General features: G+C 49.7%; 2 long non-coding RNA genes across 4 annotated transcripts in view; one reads left to right on the top strand and one right to left on the bottom strand.

Moving 5' to 3' along the window:
* The window catches only part of LOC309521577, a 210323-nt gene extending 189263 nt beyond the window's left edge, over window positions 1–21060 (top strand). Inside the window, exons 2-3 of the long non-coding RNA XR_014214732.1 lie at window positions 18977–19132; window positions 19578–21060. This is a non-coding gene — a long non-coding RNA (uncharacterized lncRNA). The remainder of the gene's footprint in view (window positions 1–18976; window positions 19133–19577) is intronic.
* On the bottom strand, window positions 14585–21199 carry LOC309521562. 3 transcript variants are annotated; one of them, XR_014214713.1, is made up of 5 exons: window positions 21070–21186; window positions 18514–18560; window positions 16152–16458; window positions 15849–16003; window positions 14585–15052 (listed from the first exon to the last, which is right to left on the bottom strand). It is a non-coding gene; the product is annotated as an uncharacterized lncRNA (long non-coding RNA). The 3 variants fall into 3 exon arrangements; XR_014214712.1 differs by lacking the exon at window positions 18514–18560 and having other exon boundaries at window positions 21070–21199; XR_014214714.1 differs by lacking the exons at window positions 18514–18560; window positions 21070–21186 and adding an exon at window positions 17823–17856.
* Window positions 21200–21284: the final 85 nt, after the last annotated feature.

Genomic DNA, 21284 nt, shown 5'->3' with positions numbered 1-21284 from the left:
CCGTAACTCCAGCGACTGCAGCATCAGTGACCCCCTTCTCCATCCCTTGCTGAGCGATTGCTCGCCGGGGAGAGCATGCAGAGCTCCGTAGCCAAACACCCACATGCTTCTTGCGCTGTTGGGTCTGTTCTCCTTCGCTCTCCTGGGGATCAGGAGGCAGGGGGCTCTCTTTGGGCTCTTGGGCTTGTAGCAGGAAACACCCCCCCCAATCATTTAGTTTGTACAAACTTCACACATACTCACACACTACATACACTACGATTCTGTTATAAATTCATAGAAAATCAACCATACATCGGATTTGCACTGTTCCACTTTTATTTTACTCCATGAAGGAAGGACTACAAAATGGGGAAGGTTTGATACAGGGCAGCCATAATCCCTTGAGCATACCAGCACATCCACAGGAGCCCTGCCCAGTTGCTATGCCAACCCTGATGGTCCTAGACAGAAGACCATCAAGATCACAAAGAACTTGCATATGGGAGTGGATTCAGCACAGACTGGAACAAAGGACGATAATTAGCTCTTCCCTTTGGGGGCAGGAAACTGCAAACTCCCCTCTGTCACCTGGAAAGTATTCATGGGGAGGGGGAAAGGGGGAACCAGCCAGGTGACAGGACACTCAGGTTACCACCACAACTCCTCCCTCAACCCCTCCTTTCTGTGATGTATGTATGATGTTTCTGGGGGTGGTCTTGATCTACAGGGTGGCAATTTCAAAAGTCTTTATAAGACCTGGCACACCATTTTTCTGAGTCCTTCCTCTCTCCTGCAAGTGAGGGGAGCACCCTGTTGCAACAGATCAATAAAGGCCAAGCCTACAGGCTGCTGTTTTGCTCCAAGTTATCCTGGTTGGTGTCTTTGTTTTTGTCCAAGGGAGCCCTCGGATTTTTCCATTAACAGGCTCTACATCCTCAGCCCAGGCGTCATCATGGGTTGGCTCCTTCCCTCAATTTTTATATAAATGTTGTGATTTCCTTGTTGAAGATTCATTCCAGGTGCTTGCAGTCATGGGGTTGTTGTCTATCACATGACGGTGTATGTTTTCTGTTATGTAGTGTAGTTTCACCCTGGGCCAACAGGGGGATACTGTATATAGTTTTCACTCAGGTCTGTAGATAGTTTTCACTCAGGTCCGCGTCCGTTATTTTAGGCGGGAACTCTGAGCTGTTGTGGTTACAATGTTGACAGCCGGCTGACTATAAATACAGGCCGGCTGAGCTGTTCGCTGTCAGTTTATTTCCAGCTTACCAGAATAAAAGAGCTACTTGAAGAAATCGCTGTGCCGACTGCTATGTCAACCCACAACTTAACACTGGCGACGAGGATGGGATCCGAACCCACGCGTGCAAAGCACAATGGATTAACTCGACTCTCACCGCGTACACCTGAGAGACTACCAGGGAAACGACGTTCCCGTGGTAGGCGTTGGCCGGTTCCGGATCGCCTTCAAGTAGCTCTTTATTAAGGTAAGCTGGAACAGAACTGACTGCGAACAGCTCAGCCGGCCTGTATTTATAGGCAGCCGGCTGTCAACATTGTAACCACAACAGCCCAGAGTTCCCGCCTAAAATAACTGCCGCGGACCTGAGTGAAAACTATCTACAGACCTGAGTGAAAACTATATACAAGTGTTAAGTTGTGGGTTGACATAGCAGTCGGCACAGCGATTCCTTCAAGTAGCTCTTTTATTCTGGTAAGCTGGAAATAAACTGACAGCGAACAGCTCAGCCGGCCTGTATTTATAGTCAGCCGGCTGTCAACATTGTAACCACAACAGCTCAGAGTTCCCGCCTAAAATAACGGACGCGGACCTGAGTGAAAAGTATCTACAGACCTGAGTGAAAACTATATACAGTATCCCCCTGTTGGCCCAGGGTGAAACTACACTACATAACACCCCTCCCCACCGAGATAAGGCGTTAGTTACAATCGTAATGGTTTCCTTATATACAGCACTACGCATAATGGTTCAATTAGGCACAAAAGCATATCGGTTACATTTCCCCTACTTAGACCAACAGTGATACCTGTCCAACAACATAGTCCTTTAAATAAGTTGGGCGCTTGGAAACTCTGCCAGACCGCCGGGGACTGGTAGCCAAGTCCGGAGGGCCACACAGTTCTCGCTGAGGCTGTGGTGCGACCCTAGGTGGCGTTGGAACCAACTCACCTGGATCCGCTGCTGTGGGTGGAGCCTCCGCAAGTGGAGTGGTCTGAGTCTGTTCTGAAACGGCTTGGTTCGGCTCCACGCTGGCAGTTTGCGAGGGAGGTGTAGGTGGGGCCTCGCCATCTGTACGTGTCTCTTCTGGAGCCGCAAGCGCAGTTGGGGGCACCACAGTAGTGTCCAAGTCCCCAACCCTGCGCCTAAGCTGGTCTATGTGCCGTCGCCACAAGCGTCCGTCTTCAAGTGCCACCTGGTATGAGCGAGGTCCAGTGACTCCCACTACTGTGGCTGGCACCCAAGGGATGTCCCCCACATAGTTCCGGGCAAAGACCTGGTTTCCTGGGACAAATGACCGTGGTGCGTTGGCACAGCCTGGGGGTTCAGCCACGACAAAGTCTGGGTGTAGCCGGTCGAGCGGTGACCTGAGGCGGCGGCCCATAAGCAGTTCAGCAGGGCTCCTCCCTGTGGCCGCATGAGGGGTGATGTGTTGCACGAACAAGTATTCGGCGACCCGCTCATGCCAGTCTCCCCGGTCCAGGCGCGCCAGTGCCTCTTTTGTCGAGCGCACCATTCTTTCTGCTTGCCCGTTGCTGGATGGATGAAAAGGTGCCGTTAGGGCATGGCGGATGCCCAGTCCCAAAAGATACCGCTCAAACGTGCCTGACGTGAACTGCGGTCCGTTGTCAGAGACCAGGACATCAGGACACCCATGCGTTGCAAACAGGCCTCGCAGCACCCGGATGACAGCTTCGGTAGTGGTGGAGGGCATCAGGGCGACCTCCAGCCATTTGGAATAGGCGTCCACCACTACCATAAAGGTCCGGCCATGAAAGGGGCCAGCCAGATCGATGTGCACCCTCGACCAGGGTGTCTTTGGCGTCTCCCAAGTGTATCCCTTAGCTGCCGGTGGTGCAGGCCTCGACTCTTGGCACGCTTGACAGGCGGACACCCAGGCAGTGATGGCATCGTCCATATTAGGCCACCAGACGTAACACCGAGCCAACGCCTTCATTTTGACAATTCCCGGGTGGCCAACGTGCAGAGCCTCCAGGACGCGCTGACGGAGTCCCTGGGGAATCACGACGCGGTCTCCCCACAGTAGACAGCCGCGATGAGCTGAGAGTTCATGTTGTCTGGTTGCGAAGGGCTGGAAATCCGATGCAAAAGGCCCTTGTGGCCACCCCCTCCACACCCAGTTGAGCACCCGGCTGATGGTGCGATCCTGGGCAGACGCGGAGGCCACAGTGGCAGCCGATACAGGCGCTGTCGGAAGATCCTCAATCAGAAGGAGCGATGAAGCTGGAGCCGGGTCTTCCACAAATGCTGGAAGAGGGCAACGGCTGAGGGCGTCGGCATGGCCCATTGATTTCCCCGGGCGATGGATGAGCCGGTAGTGGTAGGCAGCCAGGAAAACAGTCCATTGCAGCATGCGTGGTGAGAGGACCGGTGGAGTTGGACGATCACCGGCGAGGAGGCCCAGGAGTGGCTTGTGGTCAGTGATGAGGTCAAAAGTCCTGCCATAGAGGTATTCATGGAACCTCTTCACTCCAGCCACAAGTGCCAATGCCTCCTTGTCGAGCTGGCTGTAATTCCGTTCCGTCGGAGATAGTGTCCTGGAAAAGTAGGCGAGCGGTGCTTCTCTTCCATCTGGAAAACGGTGACTAAGGACAGCACCGATGCCAAAAGGTGAGGCGTCGCAGGCAAGGACCAGCGGCCTGGATTCACTGTACTGTACCAGCACACTGTCTGAAGAAAGGAGAGCCTTGACCGCGTTGAAGGCCGCCGTCTCCCGATGACCCCAGGCCCAAGGCGTCTTAGTGCTAAGGAGTCGGTGAAGAGGCTCAGCCACTGTAGCTTTGTGGGGCAGGAACATGTTATAAAAGTTCAGCAGCCCCAGGAATGCCTGCAACTCCGTTTTGTTCTTTGGGGTGGGGGCCTGCTGGATAGCGCGGATCTTGGATGTGGTTGGATGAAGGCCGGAGGCATCAATAAGATAGCCCAGGAACTCTACCTGTGAAACGGCAATCTGGCACTTCTCCCTCTTTACCTTGAGCCCGGCCTCCTGGAACCTGGTCAGCACGGCACGGAGGCGCTCGAACAGCTGCTGGTGTGAGTCTGCAGACACCAAGACGTCATCAAAATATGGTACCACGCCCGGAAGCCCTTGCAGGAGATGCTCCATAAGGCTCTGGAAGATGCCAGGAGCCACACTCACCCCGAACTGCAACCGGCGGCAACGGAATGCCCCCCGGTGGGTGACGATCGTCTGGGCCTCAGCAGTGGCATCATCGACAGGCAGTTGTTGATAGGCTTGGGCAAGGTCCAGCTTAGCGAAGACCTTACCCTCACCCAGGGAATGCAGCAGGTGGTGGACAACAGGAACCGGATAAGCGTGCTGCTGAAGTGCCTTGTTAATCGTGCACTTGTAGTCAGTGCAGATTCTCACCGACCCATCTGGCTTGACAGGCGTGACGATGGGGGTTTCCCACTTTGCGTGGTCAACCGGCTCCAAAACTCCTTGGGCGATCAGTTTGTCCAGTTGTTCGTCCACCTTAGCCTTGAGAGCAAAGGGAACCCGGCGTGGCTTTAGCTTGATGGGGGCGACTTGTGGATCAAGGCTAAAGGAGATGGGCGTACCTGTATATTGCCCCAAGGTGCCGTCAAAAACCTCGGCAAAGTCCTTGACCAGACCCTCAGTCTCTGCGTTAGAGATGCAGTTGATGCCGGTGATTTCCAGGCCGAGGGCATCAAACCAGTCTAGCCCTAGGAGGCTTGGCCGCTGACCTTCGACCACCACCAACCGGAGCAGGCCCGAAAAATCCTTGAAGGCGATCTGGAACCGGCCAACGCCTACCACGGGAATGTCGTTTACCTGGTAGTCTCTCAGGTGTACGCGGTGAGAGTCTAGTTGCCTTTTGGACACTCTGGGTACCAGTCTTTTGAGGGTGCTCCATGACACGATGGACAGGGCAGACCCGGTGTCGATCTCCATGTCACATGGAGCTCCTTCAATGAGCACCGTGACGTTCAGCTTGCGTCGCGTCGACGAGTCGGTTTGGCCAATCGTGGTTCCAGACGGGCAGCGGCAGTTGGTGAGAGCGAAACAACTTTCCTTGGCAGACTGGAGTGAAGACTTGGACTTGCGAGTCGATGAAGGGGGGTGTCAGACGGACTTTGCCGAGGTTTTTGACGGCACCTTGGGACAATATACAGGTACACCCATCTCCTTTAGCCTTGATCCACAAGTCGCCCCCATCAAGCTAAAGCCACGCCGGGTTCCCTTTGCGCTCAAGCCTAAGGTGGACGAACAACTGGACAAACTGATCGCCCAAGGAGTTTTGGAGCCGGTTGACCACGCAAAGTGGGAAACCCCCATCGTCACGCCTGTCAAGCCAGATGGGTCGGTGAGAATCTGCGCTGACTACAAGTGCACGATCAACAAGGCACTTCCGCAGCACGCTTATCCGGTTCCTGTTGTCCAACACCTGCTGCATTCCCTGGGTGAGGGTAAGGTCTTCGCTAAGCTGGACCTTGCCCAAGCCTATCAACAACTGCCAGTCGATGATGCCACTGCTGAAGCCCAGACGATCGTCACCCACCGGGGGGCATTCCGTTGCCGCCGGTTGCAGTTCGGGGTGAGTGTGGCTCCTGGCATCTTCCAAAGCCTTATGGAGCGTCTCCTGCAAGGGCTTCCTGGCGTGGTACCATATTTTGATGGCGCTTGGAAACTCTGCCAGACCGCCGGGGACTGGTAGCCAAGTCCGGAGGGCCACACAGTTCTCGCTGAGACTGTGGTGCGACCCTAGGTGGCGTTGGAACCAACTCCCCTGGATCTGCTGCTGTGGGTGGAGCCTCCGCAAGTGGAGTGGTCTGAGTCTGTTCTGAAACGGCTTGGTTCGGCTCCACGCTGGCAGTTTGCGAGGGAGGTGTAGGTGGGGCCTCGCCATCTGTACGTGTCTCTTCTGGAGCCGCAAGCGCAGTTGGGGGCACCACAGTAGTGTCCAAGTCCCCAACCCTGCGCCTAAGCTGGTCTATGTGTCGTCGCCACAAGCGTCCGTCTTCGAGTGCCACCTGGTATGAGCGAGGTCCAGTGACTCCCACTACTATGTGGGGGACATCCCTTGGGTGCCAGCCACAGTAGTGGGAGTCACTGGACCTCGCTCATACCAGGTGGCACTCGAAGACGGACGCTTGTGGCGACGGCACATAGGCCAGCTTAGGCGCAGGGTTGGGGACTTGGACACTACCGAGGTGCCCCCAACTGCGCTTGCGGCTCCAGAAGAGACACGTACAGATGGCGAGGCCCCACCTACACCTCCCTCGCAAACTGCCAGCGTGGAGCCGAACCAAGCCGTTTCAGAACAGACTCAGACCACTCCACTTGCGGAGGCTCCACCCACAGCAGCGGATCCAGGGGAGTTGGTTCCAACGCCACCTAGGGTCGCACCACAGCCTCAGCGAGAACTGTGTGGCCCTCCGGACTTGGCTACCAGTCCCCGGCGGTCTGGCAGAGTTTCCAAGCGCCCAACTTATTTAAAGGACTATGTTGTTGGACAGGTATCACTGTTGGTCTAAGTAAGGGAAATGTAACCGACATGCTTTTGTGCCTAATTGAACCATTACGCGTAGTGCTGTATATAAGGAAACCATTACGATTGTAACTAACGCCTTATCTCGGTGGGGAGGGGTGTTATGTAGTGTAGTTTCACCCTGGGCCAACAGGGGGATACTGTATATAGTTTTCACTCAGGTCTGTAGATACTTTTCACTCAGGTCCGCGTCCGTTATTTTAGGCGGGAACTCTGAGCTGTTGTGGTTACAATGTTGACAGCCGGCTGACTATAAATACAGGCCGGCTGAGCTGTTCGCTGTCAGTTTATTTCCAGCTTACCAGAATAAAAGAGCTACTTGAAGAAATCGCTGTGCCGACTGCTATGTCAACCCACAACTTAACATTTTCATTCCACAACGTGGGAAGTGACGGAGACAGGATGTTTGTGTTACTGTGTTCTATTGTCCTTTGTTCTCTCTCTTTACTGTCTGATGAGAAAAAGGAGCTAAGTCAGAATGTGTTTTACAGTGGTACCTCGATTTAAGAACTTAATTCATTCTGGAGGTCCGTTCTTAACCTGAAACTGTTCTTAACCTGAGGTACCACTTTAGTCCGTTCTTAACCTGAAACTGTTTTTAACCTGAGGTACCACTTTAGCTAATGGGGCCTTCCTGCTGCTGCCGCGCCACTGGAGCACGATTTCTGTTCTCACCCTGAAGCAAAGTTCTTAACCCGAGGTACTATTTCAGGGTTAGCGGAGTCTGTAACCTGAAGCGTCTGTAACCTGAGGTACCACTGTATATGTAAATAAACGTAGATTAGCCAAATGCTGAGCTACTGAGTTCTGTTACGCGGACTGCGCAAACTCTGCGGATCTGTAAGTGTGATGATGTCTGTTGGCAACAGTCGCTGTGATGTTCGGGCAGAAGAAAGCTTTTGAAGCTCCTGAACGACTGACCAGGAGTGAGAGAACATGTCAGTCGGGCATGTGTCTCTGCCAGGGTCCTACTCAAGAGTAGGATGACGCCCTAACATTCCTACCTTCATAATATGAATTCTCACCCTCCAATACTCACAGGAAAGCATATTCTGGTGCTGCTTTACGCAGATGATGCAGCTACCCTCTCAAGATCACTGATAGGAGGAGAAGGAGGAGGAGTTTGGATTTGATACCCCGCCTTTCACTCCCTTTAAGGAGCCTCAAAGCGGCTAACATTCAGCTTTCCCTTCCTCCCCCACAACAAACACTCTGTGAGGTGAGTGGGGCTGAGAGACTTCACAGAAGTGTGACTGGCCCAAGGTCACCCAGCAGCTGCATGTGGAGGAGCGGAGATGCGAACCCGGTTCCCCAGATTACGAGACTACTGCTCTTAACCACTACAAAAGAGCCATGAAAACACGGGCAGCATATTGTAAGGAGAGCCAATTGGAACTCAATTACCAGAAAACCAAAATAATGGTTTTTGCCAAGAGGCCCAAACTATTTACATGGTACATCGATGGTCACAAGATCAAGCAGGTCACCTGCTTCAAATATCTGGGTATAGCCCTTTGCTCATCAGGAAGCAGAAAAGCCCACAGCCACTACGTTCAATGTGCAGTGAAAAATATAATAACTACTCTAGGCTTTAACCCACAGATTCTACTTGACATGGGGTATGAGCAAGCAAAAATAAATAAATTAAACAGCGTGTGGAAGACACACATTGTCCGGCACATCTAGCCAGGTCCCCAAAATTTCTAATCAATGAAACCAGAAGATACCTCACCTCCCAAACGCCATACATATCCAAACTTGAAATCCCCAAACAGCAAAGGGCTTTTACTCTGGCCCGTTGTCAGGCCCTCCCCTCAGCTATTCAGGAAGGCTGATATAGGAAGGCACCATACAAGGAGAGGAAATGTCCCTGTGGCTCTGGGCAGCAGGAAACAATGGAACATGTCTCCTTCCATTGTCAGTATTACATAGACCAGTGTTTCCCAACCGCTGTTCCGCGGCACACTAGTGTGCCGTGGAACTTTGCCTTGTGTTCCGTGGAGGCGGGCGAGGCGGGCGGTGAGAGGCGGGGTGGCGGCGGCGAGCACACGCGGGGCGGCGAGCGAGCGAGCTCCCACATCCCATCGCCGCTCGCTACTGGGCCTGCGCATCCGCTCGCTACTGGGCCTGCCCCAGGAGGTGGGGTTGCGGGCATCACGCCCTTCCCCACGTGAGCGGGGAATCCCATCCGCCCCCACGTGAGCGGGGAATCCCATCTCAGCCCCCGCGAGAGCAGGGGAATCCCATCCGGCCATCTCAGCCCCCGCGAGAGCAGGGGAATCCCATCCGGCCACGCCTCCTGGCCAGCCAATCGGCTGGCTGGAGGGGGCGTGGCTTGCCCTTTTTAGGGCCGGAGCGGAGGGGGCTCGCCCTCTCTTCTCCGGCTAGCCCCATCGCCGCTCGCTACTGGGCCTGCGCATGCTCGACGGCACCAAGCAGGGGCCCTTGGCCGTGCCGGTGCCCACCGTGCCCGCCTCCGCCCAGGAGGGCGGCAAGCAGCCACCGGCACCACCACCCCCGCCGCTGCCCGGCAACCGCGCCGCCGCCCCCGGCTCCCCGCAGCGGGTGATCGTGCAGGCTTCGACGGGCGAGCTGCTCCGCTGCCTGGGGGACTTCGTGTGCCGCCGCTGCTACCACTTCCCATTGCCGCTCAGCCTGCGCGTGCGCGATCGCGCCTTCGGGATTCCCTTCAGCAGGCATCAAGCAGCCTGCCTCCCTGCTTTTTCCAATTAAGGGAACCTCCACTCTCCTGCCCCTCCGTGTTTCTCACCCCAAAGCCTTGTGGGCAGCAGGAAGTGGGGCCGTCCTGCCTCTACCCCACGCCGGGTGGCTGCTGACACGTCCCTTGGGCAGGAGAGGCATCCGGCTGGATGAAGGCAGCGACGCCGGGGGAACGAAACAGCATGGCAGGTCTGAGTTGGCGCCTGGAAGGACACAGACTGCTTTATGTCGCTGCATTCCACAGCTCCGAGGCTGGCAGGTGAGTGCGTGCACTCCTCTCTCTTTTTATTTAATGTGCATTTTAGAAGCATGTGGAAATATCCTGCGTCATCAACCACTTTGGGGAAAGTGTGCGTGTGTGTGTTTGGGGCTAGATTTCATGCATGCCTTTTTTTAAAAAAGTTCTCTTCCTGCTTCATCCACATTCACCCCCCAAAAGGCCATTTTCTGTGTGCTGAATAAATTCTGCAACTCAAACGGCACGAGGTGCCAATGCATCGGGGCTGTGGAATTTATTCTGCTTGCAGAATTCTGCAACTCAACCGCATTTTGATGTTTAAATGTTGTATTGTAATCTTGTTTTTAAGTTATATTTCAATCAACTTGTTTTATTATTGGTTTTTTTTATTTCAATCAACTTGTTTTTTATTATTGTTTTTATTTCAATCGACTTATTTTTTATTATTTACTATATTTCAATCGACTTGTTTTTTAATTTGTTGTTAGCCGCCCTGAGCCCAGTCTTGGCTGGGGAGGGCGGGGTATAAATAAAATTTATTTGGGAAAGATGGTTTAGGTATGTCCAAGCAGGCTTGATAGCAAAAACTTTCTCACAAACTTAACAGCGTATACAGCACAGTGGCCTTATTACAGTCTTTTTCAACCGCTGTTAGTGTTTTTCAACCTTTTTAGGTTTTCTGTAAACTGGGGAAGACATCCATGTTGGAAGTTCAATTCCTTGCTTAGCCATGAAGCTCAATGGAAATTGCCTTGCTCTTGCCCTCTCTAATCCAGTGTTTTTCAACCGCTGTTCCGCAGCAGCCTAGGCCCTCGGGGACCTCGTGGCTTCCGCTTTTGTGTGTGCTGCCGTCACTCTTCCCGCCATTCCCATGTATAATTCGTGCCCGTAACACAGGCAGTAAAAACTGTTCTGTATAACGACTACCCCGCCTCTCCCCCCCCCATCTAAACCCATTTTTTTTCCTTTGCAGAAGTGAGCCGCTGCATTGAGCTCACACAGTATGCATGTTTTTGCCTGGCTGTGATTGGTCCGGACTCCAGCCTGGACCTATCACAGTAGGACATCATCTTCCGACTTCCTTCCCGCCCGAGCACAGAGACCAGGACTCAGCGGGAGTCGGCACTGCAGAGAGGCCGAATACTGCAGTGATGGAAAAGTTTTTGAAAAGAAAAGAACCGGACTCTGAACAAAATTTGGAGCCAGATGAGAGGCCAAGTACGAGTGGGCATGAAAAGAAAGCAAAGATGGTTAGCTCAAGCAAATTCTCTGTCACAAGGCAATATAGCGAAAGCTATATTTCATTTGGATTTACTTTCACCGGAGATGCAAACCAACCAACTCCACTGTGCGTGGTGTGTGGTGAAAAGCTAGCTAACAGTGCTATGGTCCCAAGCAAACTTAAACGCCATCTCCAAACGAAACACCCTTCGCTTCAAAACAAGAATGTGGACTATTTTGTTCGCCTGCGTGAAAACACGGAGAAACAGGCAACTTTCATGAGACAAACCTCAAAGGTAAATGAAAGAGCTCTTAAAGCTAGCTATCACGTTGCTGAACTTATAGCCAAGACAAAAAAGTCGCACACTGTGGCAGATACATTAATACTTCCCGCCTGCAAAGCTATTGTAGAGGAGATGCTCGGACCTGAAGCAGCTAAGGAAATAGCCAAAGTACCTCTCTCAAACAACACAATTTCCAGACATATTGATGACATGTCTGCAGACATTGAAAGTGTGGTTTTGGAAAAGATCCATAGCAGTGAGAAATTTGCATTACAACTGGACGAGTCTACTGATATCAGTGGACATGCTCAACTCTTGGCCAATGTGCGTTTTGTTGATGGTGATGCAATTAGAGAAAACTTCTTTTTCTGCAAGGCATTGCCAGAAAAAGCAACAGGAGAAGAAATTTTTCGGGTCACATCAGAATACCTTGAACAAGGAGGACTTAAGTGGGAAAACTGCATAAGTGTCTGCACCGATGGAGCTGCAGCCATGGTCGGGAACACCAAAGGCTTTGTAAGCAGAGTGAAGGAAAGAAATCCAAATGTTATTGTAACGCATTGTTTTTTGCACCGTGAGGCCCTCGTAGCCAAGACTTTACCAGCAGACCTAGTTTATGTGTTGGATGATGTTGTGCGCATGGTAAACTTTGTAAAGTCACGACCCGTGAAAAGTCGCATATTTGCAGCTTTGTGTGAGGAGATGGGAGCGAAGCATAAAACCTTGCTGTTTCATACGGAGGTCCGGTGGTTGTCGCGTGGCAAGGTCTTGGTTCGTGTGTATGAGCTGCGGGAGGAACTTAAAGTGTTTCTGACAAATGAGAGGACAGATTACGCAAAACTGCTTGCAAGTGATGAGTGGTGTGCAAGGCTGGCATACCTGGCAGATATATTTCATCATCTGAATGAACTGAACACACGAATGCAAGGCCGAAATGAAAACCTGCTTACAAGTACAGATAAAATAAATGGATTCCGTGCAAAGCTGCAACTCTGGCATCAACACGTGGAAAGTGGCAATCTTGAAATGTTCACACTCACCAAGCAATGGCAAGGTGTTCACACTGCTGCACTGTGTGAGATAATAGCTAAACATTTAAAAACTCTCGAGGGGAAGTTGTCATTTTATTTCTCTTCAGTCTCCACTGAATGCCTTGACTGGGTTAGGGACCCTTATAGCTCAGCATCAGTTGGTGGAAAGGACATGACTTTACAGGAGCAGGAGGAACTAACTGAACTGAGACAAAATCGTGGTTTCAAGCTAAGATTTGCTGATCTACCTTTGGACAGTTTTTGGTTGGAAACTGCCAAGGAGTTCCCCCTTCTGGCAAACAAAGCTATTTTGACATTGCTCCCATTTTCCACTACATATCTCTGTGAGTTGAGCTTTTCAAGCATGATTGCTATAAAAACTAAATACAGAGAGAGACTGAGAGCTGTTGACGAAGAGCTACGTGTGTGTCTTTCTTCGATTCCAGCCAGAATATCAGCTTTGTGTTCAGCCAAACAGGCCCAGGTTGCGCACTGAATCAAGTATTTTATAATTTTTCATATTTCTGTTTACTTACTATTTCATAATAAAGTAATTATAAAATACTTTCTTTGTGTTTATTTGATTCCTATTAAAGAGAGTTACTTTATATATAGTCAATATAGCAGTGTTTCCCAACCACTGTTCCGCGGCACACTAGTGTGCCGCGAGATGTTGCCTGGTGTGCCGCGGGGAAAATTAAAAAATTCGAAAGATTTTTTTTTTAAAAAAAAGTCAAATTTTCGATTGGGGCGCCGTCACTAGATGACCCCTGGGGTTCCCTCCCTCCCTCCCGCTCTGCGCCTCCCTCCTCCTCCTCCTCTGGGGCGGCCCTTCCTGGCTCTCGGCCAAGGCTTGGCGGCTGCCACTCACTCACTCGCTCGCCCACCCGTCCCTCCATCCCTGCACCTGGCCTGTCCCCCTCCGTCCCCGGCGTGGGGGCTGCCGGGATCCGTAGTCCCCTCGCCCTTGGGCTCCGCGCCCACGCGGGGTGCGCGAACTACATTTCCCAGCGTGGCCTGGCGGGCCGGGCGTTTTGTTTGAAGCGCTCTTCTACCGGCCATGGAATGAGCGCGGCGGCAGCGGCCGGGCGGGCAGGGGCTCTTCCGCGCAGACCCCGCGCAGCCTGCCTGCGCCCCCGCAGAGATCGGGCGGCAGGATGGAGCCCGGGGATCCCTGCGGAGGCGGAGCGGCGGAGGCTGCCCCCGAGGTAGGGCTGCGTCGGGGGGGGTTATTTTTGCAATGCTTCATCCGCGCCGGAGGGGACGCATCGGACCGCGGGGAGACCCCTTGGCGGGCGTGCAAGGCAATGCATGCGTGCAGGCATTGCATGGAGTGCAGTGCAATGCAATGGCAACGCGGCGCCCTGCATGCATGCATGCAACTTCCACCGGCACTCCGGACTTGGCAGGTGAGGGGGGTCCCCAGTGGGCGGCAGAGAGAGCCGGGAGGGCGAAGGGGAGCCGGGGGGGAGCAGCGCTGCTCCCCGAGCCGAGCCCCGGGGGGAAACTTCGGCGTCGTTGTGCCGGGTGTTGGAAGCGGAGGCTGGCGGGGGCCCCTCACCTGCAAAACCTGGTCGCCTCTCATATATTTCATGCATTGCATTCATCGCCCGCTTTCTCCTCCAAGGAGCTCCCGGGGGCGCGCGTGGTTCTCCCCGTGTTATCCTCGCAACAACAGCCCTGCAAGGTGGGTCAGGCGAGTGGCCCAAGGGAGCACCCAGGGATTGTCCTGGCCAGGTGGGGTGATTTGAACCCTGCTCTCTGCCCGGTCTTCATCCTCATTTAGCCCCCACATGTGCATGACTGTGCATGACTGAGGTTTTCCCCCCTCGTCTTGGCTATGGTGTGAGTCTGTGCTGTTAATTAATGGGGTTCTGCCTTCGGAGAAGATGAGCCAGCCCTCAAGGAGGTGATTATGTAATTTGCTAGCAATTCATGTCCCTCCCGGCGTGACGCTGCACGCTGACGTCACGGGGCTGTAATGGTGGTGTGCCTCGAGATTTTTTTCATGAAACAAGTGTGCCTTTGCCCAAAAAAGGTTGGGAAACACTGCAATATAGGCAAAGAGTTAATTTTTTAAACATTTTCTAATGGTGGTGTGCCGCGAGATTTTTTTCATGAAACAAGTGTGCCTTTGCCCAAAAAAGGTTGGGAAACACTGACATAGACATATAGAGAACACCTTAAAAAGCAGTGCCTTCAAATTAATACTTGGACTTGTTTTGATTAACTTCTGCAAAAGAAGATATGGGTAAATAAGTTAACCAAAAATGAAAATAGAACTGTGCTGAGGATGAAGTAAGTCAATTGGAAGAAAAGAAGAACTGAAATATGGTATATACATATTGTTTATTATTCGTCTTGCATAAATTTCTGTATATTACTTTGATACATATTTTTTGCATTTGTATTTTTTTTCATTTTTCTATATTTGTTCATTATTATTTTTAGGTTTAGTTGTTTGAATCCGTGTCTCAAGTGCATTTGTGTTCACTTCCTTCTGATCAGCATTTCTGAAGACATTTTTTGAATGAAGGAACTGAATCACAAAATTTGGAGGCATGCAATTTTGGAGAAGAGCTGCATTTCGGTTCATATCTTGGTTCTGGAAGAGCAAATTTAGAAGGTTTGCGTTAAACAACCTTAGATCCATCCTTCCTTCTGGCAGTCACTTCCAGCAGCAGAGCTAATCCTTGCAGGCTGAGCTTCTGCACTTCCTTGTTCCTGTGCTCCAGCCAAAGGAGGAACTGCACCAGGGTTTCCTTGCAGGGCTGGATGCCCAGGCGGTTCTTGAGCAGCTAAAGAACCCCAAAGAGAAAGACGCTTACCAGTGAGGAGACCGGGGAGGAGAGTGTTATAGGCACTTCCCTTGCCCCCACAAAGCACTTTTCAGACGGAGGTTAATACAGGTTTTCGCTTTATCCACCACCTGTAGTTTTACTACACACTTTAGAGTTCTACGCAACTAAGTTCTGCTCCGATTAGAGCCGTTGAGATGAATAGAACTAGAGGAGTCATGTACATTGATTCCTATGGGTCTACTCTGAAGATGACTAACAGTGGAGACAACCCTTAGGGGGGGAAAGGAGCTATGACACCAGAAGGACCTGGTGAGGAAAGGAGGGGGCCTTTAATCCTTCGCTCCCAAACTAAACTGGGGTGGGTGGCTGTTATCTGCATCAGGAGAATGGAGAACCTCTTAAATGGGGAACCTTGGGAACAGTAGTCCTTTAAACCACCCAGAAAATAATGTTATTGGATTGCTTTATGTAGATGAGAATATTCTCAATACTTCCACCAAATTACAATTCCTGAGGTTCCTTGGAAGAAACCATGGCAGCTGAATTGATTTCTAAAGGTGATGCCCTGAAACACCCCAGAGATTATTTTTCTGCCTATTTTCTGAATCAAATCAAGGAATGCAGAAGCTATGGTTAGGCTCAGCAAGATCAGCCGCTCCAAGCAGCTGCTGAGGACCCTAGGAGACCTTCTTCTGCTCCTGGGAGGGCATTTCCCTCTGGGAAAGACACAGGAGAAAGACTCCGCAGCCCACATTAGGCAGATACAGAGAAGGGGGCTCTTTGCTCTACCCACTTGTCCGCACTCTTCCTTCAATGCCTGTTCCGTTCACCTCCAGAAAGATGGCTGCAGTGACTTCTGGCACCCCGGCAAAGCGCTTATTCTTCAGAGCTGAAATGATGTATGCCGCGAATCCAGGAATCCCTCACTGGCACCCACTGCTGAAGCCCCTGAAATGTGTAACAAACAGGATCTTATGAGCAAAGGGAAAGGCACCCCAGAAAGCAGAGCAAAGAGAAGCACATTCTCACACCATGCAATGAATGAGTTCTGCTTGTTTGCCATAATGTTTGAAGATCACTGTGCTCTTCCTCTTACCTCACCAGGGCACATAATCCCTGGTCCAAGGTGTCGGGGCACAAAAGGAGGTCCAAGGTGGCCATCTCAGCGGGTTCATCCATAGTGCTGAGAAGCAGCTGTAGCGTTTCCCTGGCCTCTGCTTGTAACCAAGGCAATGGCAGAGTTCGCAGGAGGGTCATTGGTACCGACAGTGGGGATCAGGACCCCTTTTTTCCAGCTCTTCAGGCCAGCTAGAACAGAAGCCAGCTGGACCTGGAGTTCTTCATGGCTGAAGCCCTCCGGCAAAATGCCAACGGGCTCAGCAACATCCAGTGGTGCTGGGATACTGAGGAGAGAGAGGAATTGAATGTTAACAAAAGGTTTAGGATGACCAGCAGCTTCTGGGTTTCTAACCAAGGTCTTGAATGTCACCTGGTTTTTGCTTAGTGTATCATTTTAATGGTTTTATAACAAACTGTTCATTTTTTACAATATTCATTGCCCACTCTGAATTGAGTATTTTCAATCCCATAGCTTGGGAACAAAGGAATAAAAATAAACAGGGGGAAAATGGTATTCAAGAACCACCAAATCATATAAACCACAAATTAATAGCATTGTCACCAGTGCTTCTTTTCTAGGAAAAGAGATGCTGGTACTCAGTGCACAAGGACCCATTGGCCCCACAACCCAGACCCCAGGCACAAAAGCTGAGGGCTGCTTGTTTTGTGCCCTTTGTGGGCTATTGTGGGAAATATTATAGCTTAATGAACTCGAGAGCAGGATTTAAAATATGAGCAACAGACGGAATTAGAGAATATATATAGCACTGAAGTGCTGATATAAGAAATAGAAGGTACTGTGCAGCAAAGGAGGAGACATTCAAACACCATAGAAAATGGGATGGGAAGTCAGGAAAAGACAAATTTATGTATTGAACTATATATTCTAAACTTTTGAAAATTTGATAAAATGGAACAGCTTGGTGTGTAAAACAATTTTACACAAATTTCAGCTCTTGTCCTGAAAACAAATTCCTGGGCTGAGCACATCCTCAGACACACCTTGTTCTCTCATATTTTCTAAGGCACCGCCTCACACCTCTCTCCATCCCCCATGCAGGAAGCAAGAGGCATCATCACTGCTCAAGGGCATACCCAGGCAAAATATCTGCAGGGCAGGGCCAGAGAAGGGGTTCCCTGGTGGAATGGGAAGGGAGGTGGCCACAGGACCATCCCAAGGACCAGCTAGATATCTCTGGAGGGCCACATTCAGCCTCTGGGTGTGAGGTCCCCCTGCTCTATGCCATGGTCAGGGCCACACGCCTCCATCTGCCCGTGCCACTCCCAGCACACCTAGATTAGACCTCAGGAGCTAAGTCCACTGGAAATGGCCATGTTCACTTACTGCCAGGAGCTCATTGGAAGCCGTATTTTTCTCAAAATTAGCAAAGGGTAAGCACCACAAATCTTTGTACACCTGTACATGCTGAGTATCAGAGAACCTCCGTTCAAACGGTTGCACATTCTGCTGCTGGCACGAAAAAGCAAGAGGGGGGGTTGCGCCCCCCACGCCACAGGACCATTGCTAGACTAGAGCCCACGGCCACCATGCCCAGGTTCTAGGAGAGCCCGTGTGGTGAGTGGTTAGAGCACTGGACTAGGACCCGGGAGACCAGGGTTCAAATCCCCACGAGGCTCACAGGGTTACCTTGGCCCAGTCTGACTCCCTCTCAGCCAGCCTGGCTCACAGGCTTGTTGTGAGGATAAAATGGGGAGAAGGACCTTGAGCTGCTTGGAGGAAAGGTGGGGTAGGAATGTCATAAACAGATAAATAAACTACCAGTTGTGGAAAGTTTAGCCAAACAGCCACACCATATTTCTTCTACAGGAATTTTGTTATTGATTGGAAGACACAAGATTTACCCACTCTGGAAGAATGGCAGATGAAGGTGATTGACTACATGAAATTGGCAGAAATGACTGGCAGAATCCGAGACCAGGGAGAAGAGATGGTGAAAGAAGACTGGAAGAAATTTAAAGACTATTTACAGAAATATTGTAAAATTAATGAATGCTAGAAGGATGTTGGATAGAAACTAAGGGGTTTCCAGCTGTAATGTTCTAGGAGATACGAAAAAAAAAAAGGTTTACAAATGGGTAAAAGCTTAATAGTAAGGATTTGCTGAACTAACAAATTGAAGTGGAATACAAAGAAGGGAGGTTTGAGGAGGTCTGGGGAAATAAGCGTAAGGAAGATATGTTATGGAAAATTATTTGTTTTTTAACTGTTTTTATGTTGTATTTTGTTTCTTTTTATTTTTCATTTTCATTGTTATATTTTAAAAAAACTTTAATAAATATCTTTTTTTTAAAAAAAGGATTTTGTTATTGATGTTCACCTCTGCTTGCTTGTACAACTAGATTGGGAACATCACTTCCAACGTGCCTGCATTGGGACACAATTGCAAGATTAAAAGCTTCTCTTTTAGCTCAACCAGAGTTTAGCATGTGAACTGACTGGCTTTATACTGAAGTTGACTTGCTTTAGCAGAGCATATCATGTTCTCCAGAATTATCTAGGATTACACTGGGGAACATTATTTCTTTTCATTTTCTGTTGCATGAGATTTTTCACCTGTTCTTTTATGTTCTTTCAATGCTGATTTCAAATCTGAAATCGATTTTCATGTACATGCTATAGTTATCCTTCAATTTCCGACTTTGCTGATATGTCATATTTACACTGGGGATAAGTGGACAATGACACACTGATCTACCATAACCACATGCTAATTATTGTTTTGCAAACTTAATGTTTCTTTATTTTTATACTTTTGTAGCCTAAATATTTGTATTTTTCAGATCGGACCATGCAACAGAAAATGGAAAAAAAATGTTCCCCATTATACTGTTTATCCCAAGGGAATACATTTTTTCGCATACCTCCAGCATATACATATCTATGTACATAGATAGACATGTCATGTTCAATGCTATACATGTCATGTTCAATGCTATGTAAGTCACTTACATTTATACTCATATTGTACTACTTTGGCTATGTGCTTAATAAAATATTGAATTCTTGCATTCTAAAAAGCAAAATTATGGCAAAAAGTGGAAAACATGAATTGCAAAAAAACTAGAGTTTACAGAACAAAACCAACTTCAGATATGAAATCAGCACAATGAAATTAGGTTAGAACAACTGCAGGTGTCAATGCAACAAAATTTTTGTTTCCCAGTGTTATTTATTGTTGCTTGATACCTGAGCCTTGCTCCTCAGGAAATAGACTTGGCAATACCACCAGCTTATTTTTCCATAAGAAAATATAGTGTTCCTTTTGGCTGTACCAGAACAGCAAAGAGCAAATTTAACTCCAAGCACTACAAAGATGGAATATATTCTTTTAAATGTACAGTTTAATATTTTTATTCTATTTTCTTTCATCCTGCTGTTCAGTCAGAAACGAGGAGACAAGTCCTGTCCTCAGGTTTGAAAACTAAATAAGACACCCGGCAGAAGGGATATTGAGGATGAAAGTAGAGGAAGAATAACTTTCAACAATGCCCAAAGGCTTGAGATGTCCATAGGCAATCGTGTCTTGTATTTAGACAGAGCTGCAGCAACTGTCCCAGCAGCCCTTCATCCGAGCAAGTGGTGACTGGAACCTCTTTGTTTACTCTGGCACACATGATGAACTCAGTTGGAACAGCTGCAGTGGGACAGAACTGCCCCCTCTCTCTGCTTTGTCACATTGCAATTTCCACGATTCTCTGGGACACTGTTTTGTGGGGTCTTAGGAAAAGCCACAGAGGCCCGTTTTTGTCTCTTTTTTTGGTTAGCCTAATTGATGCCATTTTGCTTCTGTAAAAAACTGCCTGCTTTGGAATTTAGGAGGATGAGCCACAAATATGTGAAAACCAGATAACGTTGCTAGGCGATTGCACCTCCCTCTACCAGGCGGACACCTCCCTCTGTCAGGCAACTCTCCCCTTCAAGGGTGTCGTGTTTTGATCAGCGCAAGGAACCTCGAAAGGGGGAATGCCTATAAAAAGTATGAACAAAGGCTATTTGGGGCGATTTCACCATCACACTGGTGAGTGTGCCTCGCCTGCTCTGTTTTACTCAGCTGAATAAACGAGTGATTATGGGAATCTCCTCTGTCTGTGGCATTTATTGGCTTTTCAGTGACCAAGACAGCTTGGGCCCGGTCAGCAAACCCCAACATTGCCTAATGCTATAATGTGCTATAAACTGCTTTGAGATTATTTTATTAAAAATATAAAGCAGTATAGAAATGAAAATAAGAGTAATTCTCTTTCTGCTTCTATATCTCTCCCTCTCTGTCAGTGGATTGCCAGGGGAAGGAACCAGGCCACCCTTATCTTACCAAAGGCTCTGCAATGTGAAAATCAGGACTGCACATTTCCCACTCGCGGCCCATGGGAAGGCCTCATCCTGACAGCACTGCTAGCCACCCGTCCACCCCACGAGCAGGGTCATTTGCACAAGGCCTCCAGATTTGCCAACAGCTAGCAGCTCTCCCAACATGCTTTGTAAAGCAGTAGTATTTATAAATGTGCAATTGATTGCATCTATATTCCCACTGCAGAATTCACACCAGGGCTACTGAAAAAGGCAGAAGCCGTTTTGTTCTGTTCGGCAGTGCAATAAAATATATTCCCGTTATGTATGCATGTATGTATGTGTGTGCGCGCGCGTTGTTGTTGTTTTTTTGTGTCTTTTTTTTTAATGCAATCAAGGTGCACTTCAGCCGCGGCCGCTGTGGACTTTGGGGGAAGGATGGAGAGAATCCCTCAACGCCCAGTCCTAATCATGCCGACCCGAGATGTAAATAATGTTGCATTCAATAGGGGATTGCTCCCAATGCCCATGCTAAGTGGAGTTAGAGTTGCCGCTTTAAATCGTGTATTTATTTACAGTGACTTACCGAAGAGAGATATGGAGGTCTTACCACTGTCAATTGCCCCCCCCCCATCTATTTCTCAAAGATATTACAGAGCAAACAAACAGATCCCATTAGAAAAGCATGAGCTGTGACGTCATAGCCATTGCTTCCTCTTTCCTCCCTCCCCTCCCAGTGGAATATAGACTCTTCCTCCGCCCCTGCTCTTAATCTCCCCTTTCAGTGGAAGGGAAATGGAA

The sequence above is a fragment of the Podarcis vaucheri genome (assembly GCF_965113315.1).
Source record: "Podarcis vaucheri genome assembly, chromosome: 16".
Taxonomy (NCBI): Eukaryota; Metazoa; Chordata; class Lepidosauria; order Squamata; family Lacertidae; genus Podarcis; species Podarcis vaucheri.
This window is presented reverse-complemented; position numbering and strand designations above follow the sequence as displayed.